General features: G+C 36.9%; 1 long non-coding RNA gene across 2 annotated transcripts; it reads left to right on the top strand.

Annotated features, from left to right (window-relative positions):
• Window positions 1–10,913: 10,913 nt before the first annotated feature.
• Window positions 10,914–15,590, top strand: LOC140689497 (uncharacterized). Of its 2 annotated transcripts, none has more exons than XR_012064513.1 (2): window positions 10,914–11,004; window positions 15,378–15,590. It is a non-coding gene; the product is annotated as an uncharacterized lncRNA (long non-coding RNA). The 2 variants fall into 2 exon arrangements; XR_012064511.1 differs by having other exon boundaries at window positions 10,952–11,017.
• Window positions 15,591–17,442: the final 1,852 nt, after the last annotated feature.

Below are 17,442 nucleotides of genomic sequence, written 5' to 3'. Positions count from 1 at the left end.
CATGAGAGGTATGAAACTTCAAACAAGTTGCTTGATTATCCTGTATGCTAGTTCCTTAGTGTGTGAAGGATGACAGTGGGTTGATATGAGGATTAAATGATGATAGAGAGAGAGAGAGAACAATAACAGTAGATTACAATGCACTTACAGGTATACAGCACCTAGGACAAAGACTGGCCTGTGTGCTGTCTAAGTGTTAGCTGTTACTATCAGGTTCCAGGTACTGGGCTAGAGGCTGGGGAGACAATACTGGGTAAGTGAAAGGTGGTTTAAGATCAAATCATACAGCATATGACAGGGCAAATTATGGAATTTTACTTAATCCTAAAAATACAAGGGAGCTGCTGAAAGATCTGAAATGGGCACATTAAATGATCACTTTGCTTGTTTTAAAGATAATTCTGGCTGCAGTGTGAAGAATGGATTGCTCAAGGAAGGGCAGAGGGTTTTAGATGAATGGACCCAGAGAGATAAGAGAAATGTTACTAAATGCTAAAATTGGTGGCAAAGAAAGGCTGAAATTTTCTTATTTTCTATTCTGAAATGTTGGCAGAGAAGAGGTTTTGTGTGTCTGTGTGCATGCATGCATCTGTTTGAGGAGGTGAGGTTGTGGTGTGTGTATGTGTGTATTATGTATTCTGTGACCAAATTATTTGTGGGATCAACTTTGCATTTGGAGCTGGAATAAATAACCCTCCAACCTTTGCAAAGTTTCTATGCTTCTCTAAGACTTAATTTCCTTTTTTTTTGTAAAGTGTGGATGCACAGCATTTTCATGAGAACAAAATGAAAAACTGTATGTAAAAAAACTTTTTAACCTTAAGCCGAATATAAATGTTCTAGCTGTCATAATTATGTGGGGGATGTGGAAAAAGAAACTAAATCTCAAGATTTCATCTAGGATGCTTATTTTAACAAGTAAGGAGAGGCATAAAGATGGAAATGTGATATCACGAGGCAAGAAGTAGTTGTATGATTAACAGCTGTGCTTACAAATCAAGTTTTTCTTCTAAGAATGTCCTTCATCTAGAATGATGTTTTAAGTTCCCCATCTCTGACCAACTGCTCCTTTTAGGGGTCCAGCTCACTCCCTCTTGACTCTAATTCTTACCCCGCATGGACATTGATCCAAATATTTTTTTTTTTTTAGTTTTCCCTCACCACCTTCATGTCCTCACATCTCTCTATAACCCAGCTTACATTCTATGTTCAATCAATGTAATCATTCCTGAGTGCCACCTCTCCAACTACTTCATCAAACAGCCCTGGAAAAATCCCAAACCTAGTTAAATTCAACTATTCACATATGCTGCTCTCGCCCCTGCGAGCTGAATATATAAAGAAAAGCAAAACCACATTGACTGGACTCATTTTATAATCATGTCTAGTAACTACAGTCCTGTTCCTCTTCTCTGGTCTGTTCTTCCTCTCATGCTTCTAGACTACTGTCTCCTGGTTGACCTTCTGCTCTCCAAATTTCAGCACCTTCTCCTTCATGCTTATCCTCAGCTTCTGCCCATTTCACCGAGGAAAGGAAAAAAATCAAAAGGTAACTTTCACAGCCTCTGCAACCCCACCTTCCATGAACACATGACTGCCCCCACACCTTCAGCCTTCCCTCCTGTCACTACAGATAGACGCTCTGCCAAATTGAAGCCAGTCTCTCTGTGCACCAGATCATCCCAAGCCCTCTGGCTACTCCAGGACATTGCACATTGCTCCTTCACTGTCTTCTCTCCTCTGTCATGATTTTTCTTCACTCCACTACATCATTACTATCAGCATACATTCGTTCTAAAATCTCTCAACTGCACATTGTCCTCCAGATTCCATCCTACCACTCTGCTCCCCTACATGAGGACATCGTTCTGAGAATCTGCCTCTCTCTCTTCCTCATTATTTATCTCTCTCTCTCTCATTCTCTGTTTCGGTCTCTCTCTCTCACACACACACACATCAATTTTTCCCATCAGTGTACAAACATCCTATTATTTCTTCCACTGCTATAACCTCACAATCCGTCCAGCTAATAATATTCTATTTCATTTTTTCTCCTGGCAGAAAACTCTGTCAGGACTAGTATTTGATATAATATCTCCAATTTCCCTCTGTCTTGTTTCCATAGAATCCCCAGACTTCTATACCTACCACTGCAACTAAAATGTTCTTATCTAGTTCACCAGTGATATCCGTTTTGCTAAACCCAATAGTCCATTATATTTCTTAACCATATCAGCAGCATTTTACACTTTTCTATTTAGCAACCTCCCCAACCTGGAAAGTTTGGATTCAGCCTTTGTTCAGGTCCTCTTCTCTTATGGTCACCTTGTCATCCTGACTAGCTGCAGGGAACAACAGTCTTCCTCCAACACAAATACACACACACACACACACACAGGCACGTGAATCCACACTTGTGTGCACACAGACTCATAAGTGAGATCCTGTCTTCTTTATCCTACTTGATTTTTTTTCCATTGCTTATGTCACCATTTGACAGAATATATATTTATATTTTGTTTTTTACATTTCATCTCCCACCATTAGAATGTAAGTTCCACAAGGACAGGACTTTGTTTTATTCATCATTAAATCTCCAGAGCCTACAACAGTGTTTGACACTTCATAGGTATTCAATGGGTTTTATTTGAATGAATGAATAAATAAATAAGTGAAGTCAACATTTAAGTTTAATAAATTTTTCAGAAGATCAAAACCATTGTTTAAATAGCAGTGACAAATCACATGTTAACAAGCTGTGACAAATATTCTGCACATGTACTTATTCATTTGCAGTATTTATAACTTGCCTATTTCCAAAAGTCGATTAGAGGTAGCTAAGTATTGTTATTTACAAACTGAGAGGTGCAGAGTATTTTGTCTCTTATGAAGCTAAAAAAGTGCTATTTAATTTCTTTCATAAAGTATGAGTAAAACTTCAAAAAAAATGGGGGGAAGGAAGAGACTAATAAGGATTTCTTCAAACAATAGCTGACCAGTAATTTGTCTGATTGTTTTATATAGTAAAATACATACAAGTGGGCCAAACTTGAGGGATATTTGATTTAAAAGAAAACAAGAGGATTTTTTTATTTCAAGAGAGAAGACAACCTCAAAAGGGCCTCTACTCTCTTCTTTGATAAACCTATGCTTATTTCTAGCTTTACTGGCTCAAAAGACAATTCCACATACACCAAGTACATTATTAAAATTTGTGTATGGTAAAAAAAAAAGTCTTTAAAAAATTTTCCTGTTATCTTATCATTTGGCATAAAACCAGAAGATTTTTCCAGTTCTAAAATGTTTAAATTAGTCAGGATGTTAAATCCCTCTACTCACATTTATTTGTTGAATATAAGTTTTTACCCTCCTCCCCCCAAAATAGAGATATCTTTTAATTTCTGGTAAGAAAGTAATTTTCATGATGAGATTGGCTAGTGTCTAGAACCAGTTTTCCGTAGAGGTGGAGAGGGCATTGAGACGATTAAAATAAAACCATACAAAACAATGGAAAATGTACTATAGTATGAGGAAAAATGCTGCCTAGATCCCCGGAGGCTGCAGCCCAGAGCTGAATAGGCCTTTTCAATCTCCAGCCATTATGATTCTAGGTACCTATTCTGAGAACAGATGAAAAGGAGTGGTTTTTCTATCCATGTTGAGTTCCTATGAGCCCCTTGAGAAAATAGGGGTTTTGCAGAAAGTGTGAGTTCTCTAAGTGTTACCGAAATGATCTCGTTTAATTTCTCTATAAAACAGGGAATCTAATAATAGCTACATCTTCTAATATTAACAAAGCCGCAAAATTACACAAGTTAGAATAATTTTCCTTTGCTTGGATGACAAAATCCTTCAATGTCCTTGTCTCTCTTTTCCCAATGTGCCACCCCTTTTATAGTCTATATTTGCTCTTTAATATTTGATTTCACATTTGATTCCAGTGATCCTGATACAAAGCTGCAATGTGAAGTTGAAAGATTCAAAAGGGAGAGATGATATGGTTGCCACCCCTCCATGACGGTCCAGTGAACTGTAAATCTACCCTGCATTTAATTACTCAACTAGACAGTGCAAGGATAAGGTCTCCAGAGTGTACTATCATGAGTGATTGAGTCTGCTTGCAGTAATAAGCTTTTCTACAGCTAAGCCAAAAGGTTAAAAGTATACATAGAACTTCAAGGAAAGCATTGTTTTTAAATAGCTGCAAAACCCAAAGAAACAGAACCTTCTTTGAAATGAATGCCTTAGTTTCAAAACCTTAAGGTGAATTAGGAGAATTTCATGGAAAGAACTGTGTTTCCTCAAGTACATTTACAATTATCTGGGTCAGTAATGGGGGTGGAAAGCCCGCCCTCTCCATGCCATATCCACGGTACCATTAGATCGTGTTTGTATAATGAATAGCAAAGATGATTGCACTTGTGAAATAAATCAGCAATTCCCAATTAGAGCAGCAAAATGAGACTGTTTTCTCTCTGAATCACTGTGGAAGGCAAATGGAAAAGTGACAAGAAGACTTTGTTCTCTATCAGTGATGGGAGAGGGATTCATGTTGGGAGCCAGACTTTCAAAGTAAGGCATACTGGGCTTGCCAGCCAAACTGTTCACACCCTCACAGAGACCACAAAACCCTGCAGCTGTAATTGCAGAAACACACAGGTGTATAAATCAAGTAATTGCGCACCTAACTATCCACTTGCGGCTGTGTGCCTGGGTTTTTTGTAGGTGCCCAGGGCACTTCTGCTCTTTGGCTTTGAAAGCAAGGTTTAGTTTAATTGACAGGATATTATCAAATTCAAGCTGACTTGTATGGACAAACCTCCAAATATAAGGGTGGCATACAGAATCAAGCAGCACATATGAATGTTCCATATGTGCATTCTGCAAGGTCCTTGCAGCTGACTGAATTCTAAACAACAGAAAGGGACACAATTAAAATGTCATCTCAGTTCTAATCCATGAAAGTATGTTTCTAGAGCATTCAATGAAACAACACTGCTTTGGAACACCCTTGCCATTTATAGAAAAAGAGAGTAAGAGAAAGACAGAGACAGAGAGCACTAAGTATTATTTTCCTTTATACACAATGTTTTAAAAAAAAGGATGGAGGGGTGCTTTGGGTACACTGGCCAAAAGAGCAAGCACATTCATGTTTCCATGCTCCAGTTGGCAGAAGTCCCAGCAGATAACCATGGAGCAGGCTGTTGGCTGCCCAGGAAAGGGGCACTCACCACAACATGGAATCTGCCAGCAGCCTAAGCCTGTGCTCTAATTTTTCCAGGAGAAATTCAGATTTGTGAGACTTCAGAACAAGTGTAGTTACTACTAGTCCCCTGCAAATGCTTTACATGTTCTAGTAAAATAAGGTTAATGTGGAAGCAGTTCCCCACAAAAAAATTCTGCTGTAACTCAGCACAACACATTTTTACAATTTTCACAACATGGCATTGCTTTAACAAAGATATTTAAACCACCAACCTCTCATCTATCCCCATCCTCCAAAAAGTTTATAGTTTTTTTTTAAGAACACACACACACGCGGGTATGCAACACACATCCACGCACGCGCGCGTGCACATCATAAGTCAGCAGATTTCTAATAGAATGATGCCAAGCTTACTAACAAATAATGAATGCTGCGAGCAGTGTTTACGATTTCTCATCCTATTTCTAAAGCATCTACTGTTAAAACTAACACATACATACAATGGGGAATTAACAGAGGTTCTAAATGGACTATGAGAAATTCTACCTCAGTATTCTTGCTTCTGGTTCATATTTCACTATTTAAAATAAAGAAATGGAATCAGAGGTCCTTTGCAAGTATAAAAGGTAATATAGTAACTATAGATAAAATCAATTTTGTGATAAAATGTCCCATAAGGACAAGTCAGTAGTCAGCCAGAGCAAGGAGAAAAGAACTCTACTCAAAATTTTGTCCTCAAAATGTGTGCAAAGTCCCATTGGTCCATTTGGTCAAAATTTCCAGTGTCTTATTTTCATACAGTGAATACCAAAGAAATCCTTTATATTTGGATTTAATAGTAGCCAAAAATAACATTTCAATATGATAGCAATAAAATTTAACCTTTTCTAAAATGACTTGCAGATTTGTTTTATTGAAAACTTTATCAAAGGCCTGGTTTTGAGACTTTTAGAACTGACATGCTCCTTTTGCTGTGTTATCAGGGAACCTGAAAATGTATAAGGTGTTTATGACCTATTAAAGAACCATTAGGCCATAAAAATAATCTGCCTGTAAAAACGATGAGGGAAGGTGAAATGTACAGTGTATAAAGTACAATCTGATCACTGTATAAAGGCCTAGTAGGAAAAGCTATTGATTTCTTTTCCAGTGAACAAAAATTAAATTCCAGATGGATTATATAACGGAAAAAAAATTCAGATCGATTAATAAGTTAAAAAATAAACTTGAGTCTAACGTGAAGGAAACAGTGGAAGCAATAAAGAAAAAGAATGGCAACAACCTACCACACATTTGAAATTGTGTCTGTGTGTTTTGTAGGGGAAGTTTATGGAATTATCATCAATAACAGACTGAGGGAATACCTAGAGGTTGGGCTATTTACTGTTTAAACATAAAATATCTCCCAAAGTAACCATCCTCACTCTGGGCTGTAAGAAATGGTGTTATCATAAAGATATGAGAAATATAACAAGTTTTTTAGCAAAGTAATAATTATGATTAATTGTTAATAATTGTATTATATATAATAACTATATTGTTATATAATGTTATTATAAATTAGTTTAGTAATAATTATGTTATAGATTTAGAACTTTGAAACTGGCTTACTTCAAAAAACATATTAGAGTGTAATCAAAGTTACTCGTATAATAATGTCATTTTATTTAATTTGTATTCCCAAAACCTTTCTCATGAGAATCTTGGGAAAACCATGAATAGTTCACTTATATTAATGTATATATTAAATTTTTTGTGGCAAGGAAATTGGTAAGAACTAGTCCCCAAAAGGAAACTCAAGATATTACTTTAATTATTTTAATGGGCAAAAGAATCAATGAGTGGACCTAATAAAATACTGATACAGTCTGTACAACATAACTGGAAGTTAATTGAAAATGCTTGTGCCTTAAATTGGACACTTAGAGATAAAACAGAGGCACATTCTAAATTCTTCCAATGTCTCTGCATTCCATGTCCACTAAAATAGTCTTTTACTATACTTTATCAATTTTATGTATTAAGATACTTCTTTAAAAGCCACGGTTTCTTTCTTTCTTTCTTTCTTTTTTTAAAAAAGATTCTAACCCTATGACTCAAGTTTTTCTTCTGCAAAGAATTTACAGAAGTTTCCAAAGTTTCTTTAAAGAACAAATAAAATTATTACATACCAGAAAATGGCCCCGAGGGGAAAAAAAAGAACTCAGGAATGCCCCACACAGGGAGATAAGTTCCAAGATAAGCTTCCTAATCTTATTATTACTGCTTTGCTTTACTCTTTTTATTGTTTAGCTCAGTTCTCCAAGTAAGTTCTGGGAACAGCTATCAACATTAAATCGCAACTTGTTAGAATTGCAAATTCTTGTGAGGCCCAGTAATCTGTTTTAACAAGCCCTCCAAATTGGATACATGCTAGAAAACCACTGACCTAGGCCACATACTCAATAGTACTATTTTAAAATGCGGAACAAGCCAGGCAAAAAAAGAATAATACTGCATCCTATTTTCTCTATATTGTAAGAAGTTAACTCACTTATGTGTCCTCCATAAACCACACTGAAAGATCCCAATAAAGTTTGACAATCTCTGATGTGCTCTGTATATAAAACATAATGTGCATAAGCCAGTGGCCCCATGGTCAGTTTACAGCTGCATGCTGATTCTCAACCGGTCTTTAGGAAAACTCTGTCTCCAGCAACCTCTCACCACAGAAATTCAAACCACCAATGTTATTCTCTCCTCTCATCTCCTTCCAGTTTCAGGAGAATTGGCTCTACTCTTCAAGTGAGAACCACAATGAACAAAAAGTGGGTCAAAACTGTTCTGATGTTTTTGTATGTGTATAAGTGTGAGAAGCTATTCTGTGAGTAATTTCTTGAAGATTCATGTGATCACTCAGCACTGCTAATATAGATAATTCCTTCCACATTTAGTAAAACAACTACTTTGGTCAAACTTGGGTTAAGTATTTTGTGGAACTGGAGAAGAGAAGAAAGAGGGAAATAGCAACACGAAAAAGTTAATTTCCATTAGTAACTTAGATTCAACTTTAGGAGTAAAGTAGATAAATACAATGTAGACTATTCAGGCAATGAGAATAGAGTAATCCTTCACAGCTACGTAGAACAACATGAATGAATCTCATCCACACAAAGTTGAATACAAGATGCCAGAAACAAAAAAAGAGTACCTACTATATGATTCTGTTTACACAAAGCTCAAGAGCAGCAAATTATGCTATAGTTTTAGAGGTAAAGATCGTGGTATCACTTGAGAGGACAGAGGTGAAGGCTGTGGGGATGAGTAGTAATTGTAAGGGGGCACAAAGGAGCTTCTGGGGTTTTGGTAATAGTCTGTTTCTAGATCATGTTACATGTGATTGTTTGCTTTGTGAAAAGTCATTGAGGAATACATTCATAATTTGCATACTTCTCCTTATGCAGTTTATACATCAGTTGTAAATGTGTGGTTAAAAACACTTTAATATGATGAGGGCAAATGTCCCTAATAGAGAGAACTGCAAAATATTTATTAACAAACAAGACCACCCACATGAGAACAGGCAAAGGTTTATTTAGAATCTGCTTCAGTTAACAGTCAACCACCACCATTTGTGTTTTGGCGGAGACTCAAGGCTTATAGAGTAATGGGAAAGCTTTATTACACTGAAAAAAAGGAAGGCTCCTGTTAAGCCCTGATGAGGGGCTGTTGCAAGGGGAAGCTGAAGGTAGGTTAACTAGATGTGAGGTATCTCATGTGATTGGTTAGGGATACATTTTTGGCTTTCTCTATTTGGTCCTCTATTGAAAACAGGGGAAAAATTAGGGATGCTCTCAGTTATTAACCAAGTCCTGACCATATGGGGCCAATTGTTACAGGGATCATTGTTTGGCGTCCTGGGCTGGTTGCTGCAGGTTGTGAATGAGAGTCTTACTATTGTATATAGTCCGGTCTTTATCTATTTGTCTATTTAGGTTCTTAATATCAAGAAAAAGACCAACAATCAAATTTAATAAGGCAAAAAGAAGCAAAAAAGTGATCAGAGACAACAGAAAAGGCAATCTAAATGACTTTTCAAAATTAACAATCTCATTTATAATAAAAGGTATATATTACTATTTTCATCAGTCCAGTTTGAATAACAAACTCTGAAAAGATCAACAAGTTTGACAGTAACTTTGTAAAGAGGGTCTGAGGAAATAGAGACTCTATACTTTGATGGTGGCATTTGGAGGAACCTCTGTGGAAGACAATCTAGTAACACCCATCAAAATTACAAATCCACAGACCCTTTAAGCCAGGTCAACTTCTAGGAATTTTACTCTACAAATGCCCATGAACACATGTAAAATGACATAAATAAGGTTACTAATTGCAGTTGCTTAATAAATTAAGCAAAAGATAGGAAACTATCTAAATACCCATCTAAAGGAATATCAGTCATATATGGTAATAGTACAGCCATAGAGTAGAATGCTATATAAGCATAAGAAAGGATGAGAAAGCATTTTATCTGCTGATATAGAATAATCTCCAAGATACTTCATTTAGCAAAAAACACAAGAAAATGTAAAATAGTGGGAAAGTAAAGAATATACAGAGACACATATACACACTTATATGTTATATACCTTACTTGTAAATGCTTGAAATACACACAATATATTTGCATGCTTATGCAAAATCTTATGTATATACAAGAAATGAATAACATGAGCTACCTTGGTAAGATATTCTGAATGGCCAATGACAGGAATGAGAAAGTGATAGTTAACTGAATGCATTTTTTTACTTTTAAAATTTTCAATCATTGAATATATAAGTAACTTTAAAAATCTAAATTTAAATCTTAAAATATCAAATGATAAACTAAGAAAATATTACCAACATATAGGACAGAATGTCTGTACACAATAAATAGAGTTCCTATGTGTAAATAAAAAAACACAAAAAGCAGAAACAAAAATAGTAGTAAAATATGATAGAAAATGTTACAGAAGTTGAAATTCAAATCACCAATAAACATATAAATATGCTCAAATTTATAATAGTTAAGCAAAGATATAACAGATTATATTATATATTTTATACTATATTGTATTATATTATGTTAGCAAAAGGTGTAAAAAAACCAATATCCAGCATTGTTAAGATTAAAGAAGTAAAGGCACTCATGTATTTCTGATGTTTGTGTGAAAGGCTTAAAATATTTTTGTAAAGTAGTCTGGAAATCTCTTCTAAAGTAAACACACATAACTCCTTTGACCTACACATATCATTTTGGGAAAATTAGACTACAAAATAATAATCTCAGTATGTAAAGTTGTCTGTGGTACTTACAGCAACATGTCTTGTAGAGGCAAACTATACCAAAGCAAAAACTGAGCCATCTGAAAATTCAACAGTAGGGAAATGATGAAATAGGTTACAGTTACTATAGAATACAATTCAGCTTTAGGAAGGGATGGCTAAGTTCTAGTAATAATGCTAAGTGAACAAAGAAATTAGCAGAATAATATGTCTACTTTGTTTTCATTGTCTAAATGAAATACATAAAAATATATCACAAGCTACTTGTAGAGTAACACAGTGAGGGTTTATGTCTTCCTCACACAAAGCCTGTGCCAGTCAGGAGGCCTCCTACATTTGGAAGTTATACCACCTGGAACCTGGAACCTGGAACCTCTCAGGTTGCCACAGCAAGGCTCAGACACTTGTCACTTCCTCAGATTTTACTGGTCAGCACTCAGCACGTGAATCCAACCTATCAGCAGAGGAGCAGGACTGGGAAATGCAAGGTATATTCAGTAGGTACTGACCATCTCTTCCACAATATGTATAGCTTAGGATGAATGCATCAAATTGTTACTATAGTTGTTCTTGAGGAAAAGTAATAGAAATGTAGGAACTTCAAGATCATGAACATTACTATATACAATATTTAACCTGTAACAATAAACTGTACCAATATAATTAATTAAATTTTATTAAACTCAGAGATATCTGTTTACACAACTAATAATAAGTGTATTATACCACACGCTCCTATATCTATAGATAAAGCCCACTACATGATTAGCTAAGAGGGAAGTTTGAAGTAAGAGAAAGAAATGGAAAAGTCACCCAGGGTTTTCAAGTTCCTGAGGTGGTAAAAGAGGATGGGACAAAATAAAAAAACTGAAGAACTGATCTTAATAAGAGAAAAATAGACCTTCCACTATAAATAAGAGGAAACAAATACAGAAAAAATAGAGAGAGAGGTAAACATCCATCTTTGATGTCTACAACATGAGAAAGTGTCTTTCTCATCATTACACCTATAGTCTCTATAAAAAAGGAGCCAAGGTTTTCTGTTGTCTGTGAGGGAATAAAATGCAGTTTGACTAGATCCAAATTTGAAATAACAGTTGTGGAGGATGGAAAAATGAGTTGGCCAGAGAAGCATGTTACTTAGTGTGACCACCGTATTAGATAAAATATACCTCCTCAGGTTTCATCAACTGTTTTCCCCTTTCAGAATGTACCACCTCCAAGACCACTGCTCCACTGTCACTGTCACCATTTATGAGATCTCCAAACCAGCTGTAGACCACGTTGAAACTCAAGGTCACTTCCATAGCTGGTATACCTCACACACTGTCTCCATGCCACTGCCCATCCTATTCTGGATTTGGGTGAAATAATACACTGCAGGGTTAGGATGTGGCTTCCAGAGCATCTACCAAGATGCCAGGTGAATAAGCCAAGAAGTTCATGATGATGATCTTTTGTGGAGTTGCAAGACATCTGAAAGCTACACAGTTAGTCTCCGTTTCAGTTTTGTCACTCAGATAACCAGATCCTGGGCTTAATTTCCAATACAGGAATTCTGGAAGATGTACTCAACCTAGGCAAGTTAACACATGCCTCTGCAGATACAGAAGATCAGGGTCTCCTTTAAACCCATCTCAGATAATTTGACTTTTAAAACACCCTCTTTTTTTTTGGATGGGAGGGGACATGATTGCACTGCACCTGTCATTTTTTTCTTGCATGGTCTCTAGAGTTGTCTTAAGAAGCCATCCTAATGTATATTTTTATATTAACATGTATTTTGTACAAAATGCCACAGCCACTGATTTCACAATGCCTTGCTTTCTACATACACTTCATTCCTATTAATCAAGGGTGGAAGCTTAAGTACCACCATAGGTTCTCCAATCATGCAAGGCACTTGCTTCAGGTTAGTTTATTATTTAGTTTCCAAGGAAAGAGTTGCTCTTTTTAGCAAAGATGGCTCAGTATTATTTGGAAATTTCAAGACTACTAGGTTCACCCACCATTTTTCCATCCCAGGTCTCAGTGTCCCACTGTTAGTCTTGAATGCCTTGCACAATGAGGCATGTTCTTTCAAAGCATGGACCCACCATTCCTTCTCATGAACTCTGAGGAGTATAGCTGAGTTTCACTAACTCACTTTGCTTAGTCATCTAGGAGCTAAACACTACCTTGAAAGGGTCTCTGTGGCTGACTGGACTCTTCAGGAAGGAACAAGGGCATCTTCAGTCTCATATACAAAATACACACACACACACATATGTGTGTGTGTGTGTGTGTGTGTGTGTGTGTGTGTATATACATGACTTGGATATAAGGAGGACATAAGAGGCCGTGAGGTAAAAGTGGTAGACTATAGTGAACAAAAACCTTGTTCCCCTCCGCATCCGTCAGGATTTCACAAACAAATAACTTCTAGGTATTATTTGACCTTATGCAGTTGTGGACACTGATGAAACAGTCTCTGTGAAACCGGTATCTTTATTTCTGATGTTGGAACTTGAGAACAGGTGGGAGAGAAGGAAGATGGATGCAAAATGGGCAGAGCAAGAAGAAACTGAAACCTATGAGGACAAACTAACACCTAACCTAGATGGACTAAGTGCCCTTGAGGAGAAGTTGGTATCTTCCATCATGAAACTAAACACATACTTGGCCCAGGAGTGACAGTAAAGGAAAATTCACAGGAAGGCAGAACACGTGTATGGAATGAATTGAGCCAGCAGATGAGCGAAAACGTATGTGAACTATAAAAGCTCCTGCCCTAACCTTTTGAATGTGAAAAATCAGATGGCTGGTGCTTTGTTTTTGTCTTTTATATCTCATGTGAAAATGTCCTTTGTGGTCCACCTAAAAGGAAATCTACAGGAAGAGGAATTCTGGGAGATGTATGCAACCTAGCCAAGTTAACATATGACAATGTCACCATATCCTCCTTAAATCCCCTCCATTATTATTAGTTCTTTTTAAGAAAGGACTGCCTCCCTCTTACATCATGCCAATGCCACCACTGTTGCCTTTGGCAAGCTGCCCAGGGTGGATTCTGAGTTGGAGTGCTCCCCATCCCACACACTAAGCTGATCCCTATGAAGCCACCTCTCCACTATGAACTTGAGTAAAATGCTACACCATAGGGCTTCTTGAGCATCTGTCAAAGGGCAAGAAAATGCACCCTAAAAACACATGGGAAATGGCAGAAAAAAAGGAAGTAGATGTTACACTCCCCTCTTTTTATTCTTCCACGGACTACTTTGAAATACACATCATCCCTAGAGCCCAACTGTAGAAATTCTCCCTGCCTGACGGGAGAACGTGCCTGCTGAGTGATCCACTATGTCACTTAACAGCTCACATGAAGCAGGGAGGCAGCACAACTCATCACATTGTGTTGCATCACATTTGTGCATACCTCACTTCCCATTTCAACACCTCCACCATCATCCCCATCAAGCACAGCATATTCATCCTTGCCTCAAGCTCTGTGCTTTGGAAAAGTTGGATAAAAAACACCAGGCAATTTGAAGACCCATTTGAGATTGGGGCTGATGGATGCAGAATAGAAACTACCTGCTTTATTTTGGTGATTCCTAAGTTGCACCTTCTGGTTCAAGTATAAACAAAAAAAAGACAACTGCTTGGTTCACCAGGGCTAAAGTTTTGTCAAAAGTCTTAACGAGAAGATAAATCGGCCACATGTCATACATTTTATCAATGAGTGACATTTTAGACAGAATTTTTTATTGCATCCTATCCAAACATTCTGTCAGTAAAAACAAGTTTTGAAGGAGGAGGAAGAGAAAGGTGTTCTGGAAGAATGACCTTCCTAAGAATCTAGGGAGCAACATGGATGTAATGGAGCTTTAGAAAGGAGAAGGAGGCACTGTTTGAGAGGATTCCAATGCTGAACAAAAAGGTTTTTAAAACTCTCTTCCTTTGGATGTTAACACAAGCATATTGTGGACTCTTTTTGTTTTCTTAACACTTAAACTACCTTCTGATTGTAAGTGGAACGCTTACATTGGAAAATCCCTTGGGATTTTTGGATACAAAAAACATCATTGCAATATATATCTGCTTTTACAAAAGGAGGACCTATGTGGAGACAATAGAAAATTAGAGACTTAATTAGAGACAAAAATTAGAAACTTAACTTGAATATAATATGATGATGAGTGTAGAAACTTAACTTGAATATAATATGATGATGAGTGTGGTAAGAGAGGAAAACATGAAGGACTGTGACAGGAAGAAGCATCTATTCCTGGGACTTCTAGAGGACTTCTGGAAGAAATGACAACTACCTGAAATTTGAAGGATAATTAGGAGTTATTCAGGCAAAGGGGGGACAGTGGTATTTCAAAATGACCTTTGATATGTTTTTATCACACCACTTACTAAGTAGTTAAATATGCTCCAAAAAATGTCTTACACATCATTTCATTTCTCAAAACTCATTTCTTTAATTGCTTTACCCTTCAAAACAAAGAGACCAAAGAGAACAATTCTTTCATTTGACTCAAACATAGAGACATTGTCAAAGAGCAAAAAGTAACTAAACTTGAGGCTTTTCAAAACCAGCAATGGATTTTAAATTTAAATAAATGTATTAATATTCTATTGGGAGCTGTTTTTCACAGATACAGAGGTTTTTTTCAAACACACTTATTTGTAGCTCAAGTTATTTCAGTAGCTAAATGTATGTCTGGAACCTCATGGGGTGAAATGAAAGATGGAGAGAAACAGAATGACAAAGAGCAAGTGATTTTCACTTATTTACATACTGAAAAGAGTTTTGCTTCAGAATTCCTGGTACATTATCGGCACTAAGTTCCTTTTTTTTTTTTTTTCTCAAAAGAATGAGGTCTCCTTCTGAGTCAAACAATAACAGCAGCCAAGCTGGTGTTCAAGACAGAAAGGTGCTTCCCACAGTGCAACCGGAAATTCTACCTGTCCCAGTACTTCTGCGTGGTTCATGATGGAAGGGACAAAGGAAGCCCGTTATGTGCTCTCTTCCGTCCATGAAAGCTGATTATTATAGCAAGTTATATAAAGCCAATTTGGTGAACTATATCTTTTGTCTTTTATTTTTGCCCATTTTCATTTTCTTTTCATGTCTTCATTTCAGTCTTGCCCTATTAACAAACCACATTTTTACTGTATTTTTCAATATTTTCTCTAATCCCTGCCTGAACATTCACTCAGGCAACTAAATGAGTATTTTTTAATCATTTTTAAAATACATCTGAACTACACAGAAATTTTTAAAAAACCCTTAGGCCATATCAGGTTAGACCCTCAGAGTAGGTCCTTGACCCAAGAAAAGTTACTCTCCTTTCCTTTCTATGAGGTCTGTACATAGATAATTCCTCTTCCTGTATCCTTCTCCTTATGTTTGATATATATTTCCAGTGAGTCTTTGAAGCATGGCTAAATAAAATCCATGGTTTTTAATATTTTGCTTTCCAAAAATTCATTTCTGACAATTTTCTTTAGTGTAGGGGCACCACTGTGTCCAGTGTTGGATCAGCCAGCAGAGCAGAGGGCTCCTTGAATCAGTTCTCTGGTCTGTGTATATGCACATTTAAATTCAGCCTTATCTAAAATGTTTCCCTTATCTTGGATGGGAAACTTTAAAATTCATCCCTAAACATATTCCTTAGATTTTTGTTCCCCTAAACTACCAAAGTAGTGCAATTCTTTCGTTTTGTTAGTTTCCCACTTCTCCCCAGATGTGATTTTACAGTTGGCCCCCTGGGTCCTGTTGGGATCTGACTCCACCTACATGATTGGTTGTTTGGAGGGAAGTAGGCAAATGGTGAACTGTACTCATGGTTGCAAGGTAACACTCACAGAGGATACTCCAAGCAGGGAGGGTATCCCTCATCAAATAAGGGGAGATTTGCTTAAATGATCAATACAGGCTCAGCCGGGGAGGACAGTCTTTCAATTACTCTAATTGATCCTCATCTAAGTTGTGGAAGACTACTCTTATCAAATTAATACTCTAACATTCGCAGAAATGACCTGGTGAGGCTGTAACTCAAATAGCAATGTATTTCAGCAATATGCTGAGGCAAATTTTTCCTTTGATTTAGTTTAGGCACCTTAGCTCTGTAACTAAATAATATGAAGTTGCTGTTGACAGAGTCATGGAAAATCTCTTATTTTCAGTGCATCCCTGTGACAAGAATTTATGGATTTGGGTCTGGTTACTCTTCTTTAAGCTTTGCAGCATTATTTGAACTAGTTATTATTTTTCATAGTGTTATATAGCAATGTGGTTACTCCAAATCTTAACTTCAGAAAGCACTTCACTCAAGGTGACTGCTGATGATAATTTAATTAACTTCTTGGCCACTACTAAAAAGGGCTTCCACAGCATCATCACAGGACATTAATGGGTTTTCATGATCCTGACCAAAACCAGAACAGAAGGCCAATCCCAGATTCTCTATTGCCTCATTTTCCTGAGGGACTTCTACCTAAAATCCATGTACCAAAATCTATCCATCCAGCGCTCTTGATTGCAAGAAAGAGAACAAACTCTGGTGAATTCAAATAGAAAAGGAATTTGTTTTAAGGATAACAAGTAGGTCATGGGATCAGTGGGATGCCTGAAAAACACAGGCTTAAATGGCAGGCAGTGTAGTGTCTAAGGAAGGCTAGACGGGGAACATAGCCAAGGTAACACATAAAATAATCACAGCAATGCCTCTGGCAGAGCCACCACCTGACACGCAGCAGTGTAGCTGCTTGAACTTGCTGCTTCCTTTACAAACTCCTGAACTTTCCTTAAATGTTTGAATCATTCCCTCAAGAGTCAAGGTCCTGGGTAAGAACATCCAATTAGATAAGCCTATGCCCATTTCTCTGGCTAAGCCTGAAGCTGATCATCCCTTAAATATAAAAGTATATGGACA

This window comes from Vicugna pacos, chromosome 3 (genome assembly GCF_048564905.1).
Source record: "Vicugna pacos chromosome 3, VicPac4, whole genome shotgun sequence".
NCBI lineage: Eukaryota > Metazoa > Chordata > Mammalia > Artiodactyla > Camelidae > Vicugna > Vicugna pacos.
Note: the sequence above shows the minus strand (reverse complement) of the source record. Positions and strands in the feature narration are given on the sequence as shown.